Genomic DNA, 5,906 nt, shown 5'->3' on the forward strand with positions numbered 1-5,906 from the left:
ATATTTTATGTATTCTTTGTCAAACAATATTTATATATCTAGTGTTGAAAAGACTTTTCGTATCGATTTTTAGGATTTAGTGGCGATTGTAAATTAAATGATACGATTTCTCAAAATTATATAAATGTGTAAAAATAGTGTGGATATGTATTATTATGTTTTCCGTATCTATTTTATATGGGAAAACCATGGCGATTGTAAAAATGATACGACATCCTTAATTATTTCACAAACATACTTGCATATTGTAGCGAATGTACAATCGCTACGAAATAATTGCTACGAAAAGAGAATTTTCTTGTAGTAAGAGTTGATATTTTAATTAAACCTTGTAATTATATATAATTACAAATAACAATGGCTAATTTAATAAAGAAGGAGTAAGATTTATGATGTCTTTTTTCTTTATTAAATTAGCCATTGTTATTTGCAATTATATACATTTAGTTTCATATTTATAACATAGTTGATTATTGGCCTAGATGATTAAATAATCATTTTTCCTATAACGTAATAAAGAAGTCTACGTGACACACAGACATTCTTAGGAACACATTTAATATATTAGTATAGATTATAATTTTTCAACATAGATACATTAATCTTTAGAATTCAAGGCCGATTTTGGGCCTGTGTAAGCATACCTCGCACGGGGCCCAAAATCAAAACGACGCAAAGTCTTTCCGTTCCCCTTAATGGCAGTCAATAGCTATCAACACTAAACAATAATCAGAAGTTTTTCAGCGCGGCAGGCCACATGGTGCGGCAAGGGTTACTTGTAGGGTGTTACTGGTTTTGTCAGTGGTTACTTATAGTGTTACTTGTATTTTGGGGTTACTTGTAGGTAGGGTTGTGGACCGGTCCAAAACCGGACCATACCGGATCGGGACCGAAATGGAATGAAACCCGGAATCAAATTTTTTTTGAAGACCGGGATCGGACCGTAATCAACCTGTCTGGGTTCCGGTCCAGACCTGTTTATGAATGCACCGGTTACATTATTTTTTTATTTTTTTATTTTTTTCCATTTTAGTATCTTAATATATACATACATTTTTAACGTCTTGTTTTTGTTTGCGTGCTTTCCTATTTTGCACCTAAAATTTATAAATTACAAGTTTTGTACCTAAATTTTTTAGAAATTTAAACACTAAATTTTTTAGAAATTTAAACACTAAATTTTTTAGAAATTTAAACACTAAATTTTGTATTTTTCACCCAAAAAATTACAAAAATACATTTTCCGGTCCATTTCGGCCCAGATCGGAAACCCAGAATCCCCAATTTGTGAGGACTGAAGACCGGACCGGAATCATCCGGGCCGATCCGGTCCAATTCCGATCCGGTCCCGGTCGGTTTTCTAGTCCAGGTCCATTTCTGCACACCCCTACTTGTAGGTGTAATTACTTGTATTTTGGGGTTACTTGTATTCTAAGTAACCCTTACAAGTAACCCCAGACCAAACCAGTAACACCCTAAAAGTAACCACTGACCAAAACTAGTAACACACCTTACAAGTAACACGTGACTAAACCAGTAACACCCTATAAGTAACCCCTGACCGAATTAAAACAGTAACACCTTACAAGTAACCCGTGACTAAACCGGTAACACCCTATAAATAACCCCTGACCAAATTATATCAGTAACACCCTACAAGTAACCCCCTGCCACACCATGTGGTTAGTCGCATACAAAAATTTATAAATAATAATATATTCCCTAGTTGTCACGGTGATCTAATTTTGCACTCCAATTTCCAACTTTCTTTAATAACTACTTTTTATATGTGACTATCCACATAATATGGCCAACCACCATGGATATACTCGATGAGTGTTAAAGTGGTTACTTTGCTAGCTAGGATTATAAGAGTTACTTAGTTGTTAGTAATAAAGGAGTTACTTTGTCACTGTTGTAGGATTTCACAACACAACTCAACCTGGCTCTAAATCCATGATAAACGGGCCTGGGCCACACCGGATACAACTTGTCCACTTTATACGATCAAGGGGGTTCCACCTCAAAACCATATGGCAATGAGGGGAGTAGCCCCTTAGCGTTATAAAGTGGACACAACTTTTTTTTTTTTTTTTTTTTTTCAATATAGGATACACTTTCCAACACTTTCTACACTCTTCAATGTGGGACAACACACCACTCACATGTGGGTTTTCTCATGACCTCCACATTACTACCTCCGATTTTTATTAGTTGCAAGTTTGGGATATTATTTATGAGATTTAAAATATTCCTAAGTTACAACTAATAAAAATCGGAAGTAATACTTAGTTATTGTTATTACTAATAAAAGGATTACTTTATTAGTAGGTTTAATTTACTTTGTTATTTAAAAGCCAGAAGAGCAATGATGCAAATTATAATTTTAGGAAAAATTGGTATTAATAATCCCAACTTTAACTCATTCGCTTTTAATAATCCCAACTTTTGATTATTATTGAATAATCCCAACTTTAGTGGGTGTTTGCTTTTATTGGTCCCAAATGACCGGTAACCTGTTCAGTAGGATTTTTTTTTTTTTTTTTTTTTTGGGGGGGGGGGGTTTAACTGACACTTGTAAGCAGGTTATTAGTCAAAATAAAAAAATAAAAAAAAAATTAAAACAAGTCCCCAGCCACGCAGCCACCATCTCCTTCCACCGACCTCCAACAACCCCACCCTGCGGCACCACCATAAACCACCTAACCTTCTCAACACCAGAAACCCCACCTTCCATCCCACCACCGAACCATTGCATCTAAAGTAAGTAAATTTTGGATTTCAAGAGAGATAAAATGAGTTTTTCTCCCCATCCTTCTGTTAAAAGCTTCCCCTTACAAACTTCATTTGATATTTAAGAAATAGAGTGAGAAAAAGAGGAGACGATCTAGCAATTCGATTTTAATCATTGCAGCCCAACAATGGCGCAACCACTGATTAACAAAGATGACGATCGAGGGGTTAATTTGCTCCAATTTTGTTTCAATTAAATTTTGTAGGATTTTCTTAGTGGGATTTTCGGTGGTGGGCTAAAAGATGGTGGGGTTTCCGGTGGTAGGCTAGGGTAGAAGGAGCGATTTCGGGGTGGTTGGCTGAGGAGGGGCAGTGGTTTCAGGGGGCTGGAGGGTTGCCGCATGTGGTGGGGGCTGGGGATGGAACTGAGAGCCTGACATTAGTGTTTTTTTTTTTTTTATTTTTTTTTTTATTATTTGATTGTTTTTTTAGTTACTATTTTTTTTTCAATTTTTTTTTGTACTAATCACATGATGACACGTGTTCATTTACCTGTTATAATAGGTTAGATTACCGGTTGGGACTAAACAAAACAAATACCCCTTAAAGTTGGGATTATTCAATAATAATCAAAAGTTGGGATTATTAAAAGAAAATGAGCAAAAGTTGGGATTATTAATACCAATTTTTCCATAATTTTATTTGACTCTAAATTTTGGGAACCATCCCCAAAAATTAAATCAACTAAGATAGTGGCATCCTTTGTAATACTATTCAATAATAGTAAAACGTGTTAGACTCTACCAATGCTTTCATGCATCCAAATTCTCCCAACTAATTTCTTTAACATCTATCATCAATTCATCACGATCGAACAAAGTTAATAATTGTGACAAATTAGAGAGAAATAGAATATAATGGCTTTTGTATTGCTTGTTTATTATTCATCAATAGGTTGAGTATTTATACAAAACCTAAAAACATAAGATAGGAAACAATCTTCCTAAAAGATATACTTAAATAATATCTTAACATATAATAAACCTAAATATATTATTCTCCTAATAAGATCAATACGGAAAATATATCACACATATATTTTCCGATATTATCTCTAACACCCTCCCGCAATCGTAACGGCAGTAACACGAACGTTGCGATTGGAAATTCTTCAAATTGTTGAAGCCGAGATGCACACTCTTGTGATGTCGCCTTCAATTTTTTTTCTTCTTCAATGATGAGAACGTTCATCTTTTCGAACTCATCTGTCATCAATCAAACAGGAACGTCATTCTTTTCGAACTTGCAAATATAACAATTTTTGGTTTTTCCAGAGCAAAACCGAGCTCCAATCAAATATTGGTTTTTCAGAGTAAACCACACTCAAATTTCTTATTGGTCTTTTAGAGTAAACCACACTCAAATCTCTTATTGGTTTTTCAGAGTAAGCCACACTCAAATTTCTTATTGGTCTTTCAGAGTAAACCACACTCAAATATCTTATTGGTTTTTTAGAGTAAAACCAAACTCATATCCAAAGGAGCAAAATATCCAAAGGAGCAAAATCATGCTCGAATGAACTCACAAAAAAGAAAAAAAACTTGCACAGCAGAATTTTTGGGTAAAATTTATGAATCCCACCGGTGAGTTTAATTTTCTAACCCACCGGCAGGGGGGAAATTATTGAGATAGGAATGTATTGTGATATGATATTGTGAGAATAATATCGTATGAGATATTATTGTGAAACTATATATGTTAGATGTTGTGATAGAGTTTAGGAAGTTAAGATATTTAAGAATATTAGGGTTAGGTATTCCTATTATCTATATATATCATAATGTGGCCGACTATTATGAAGGGAAAAATACAATGGAAATATAGAGAGAACTATTTCCCCATTGTTTAACATGGTATCAAGAGCCTAGGAAGATATGGGATGGAAATCACGAGAGTTCGTGTAGAGAGAACCTTAAACACGAGAGTTCGTGTGATAGGAGAGAATGAAAAAAACCCTTAATCACGAGAGTTCGTGTGAGAGGAGAGGATGAAAAACACGAGAGTTCGTGTGAGAGAATGAGAAAAACCTTAAACACGAAAGATCGTGTGAGAAGAGAAGAAAAAAATATGACGGGTTCGAAAAGAAAGACGTTCTCATTGTATTGATTGATGGGTTCGAAAAGAATGACGTTCTCATTAAATGGGAGAAAATACCTTAAACACAAGAATTCGTGTAAGTGGAGTGATCAATTGCACGCATTATTCATTATGTGCGTTCAATATAGTGAGGTTGTGAGAGTTTACAATTTTTTTTGTAAAAAAAAGTATACGTTATTTTCATAATTAACGTATAATAAAAGTATGAATTGTGAGAGTTCAAAATATAATTTTTTATTTTTTATTTTTTTATGAGATATCGATTTTGTGACTATGTTGATCATGGTGAAATTTGATGATTTTGATGAAGAGGAAGAACGTGGCATGATCAAGTATTGTCCAAGATGCAGATGTTATTTTATTGTTCAAGTCGGACGTTCGAGATCTGCACCTCCGACTTGAGGGAGGGTATTGAGATAGAAATGTATTGTGATATAATATTATGAGAATAATATCATATAAGATATTATTGTGAAAAGATATACATGAAATATATTGTGAATAGATTTAGGAAGTTAAGATAATTAGGAATATTAGGTTAGGTATTCCTACTGTCTATATATATTGTAATAAGGCCAACTATTATGAATGGGAAAACACAATGAGAAAATACAGAGTATTATATTCCCCCATATTTAACAAATTGGCCATATATCAAAGCATAATACGAAGAAAAACAATGTGGATAGAAGGGAAAGAATTCTAAAAAAAAAAAAAAAGAAAAAAAAGCAGTTATTATTTGCTTTATTTATTTTGTGTACGTATGTATGTCGATGCAAATACTTGGGCAGTAGTATTGTAATTATCAATAAGTATAAATTATAACAATTGAAAATTAATAATCTATTTATTGAGACGATTTCAATAAGTGCCCACAAGACTAATTATTTTTTTACTTATGTATAAATTATAAACATTAGTCAAAGTAGGTCAAATGAATAATGCGAAAAGTGTAAATGGAGCTAGTAATAAGATACAGAGGGAGTATAATATAATTACAATTGATAAAATTAAAA

Source organism: Chenopodium album, chromosome 20, assembly GCF_948465745.1.
Source record: "Chenopodium album chromosome 20, dcCheAlbu1.1, whole genome shotgun sequence".
Classification (NCBI taxonomy): Eukaryota; Viridiplantae; Streptophyta; class Magnoliopsida; order Caryophyllales; family Amaranthaceae; genus Chenopodium; species Chenopodium album.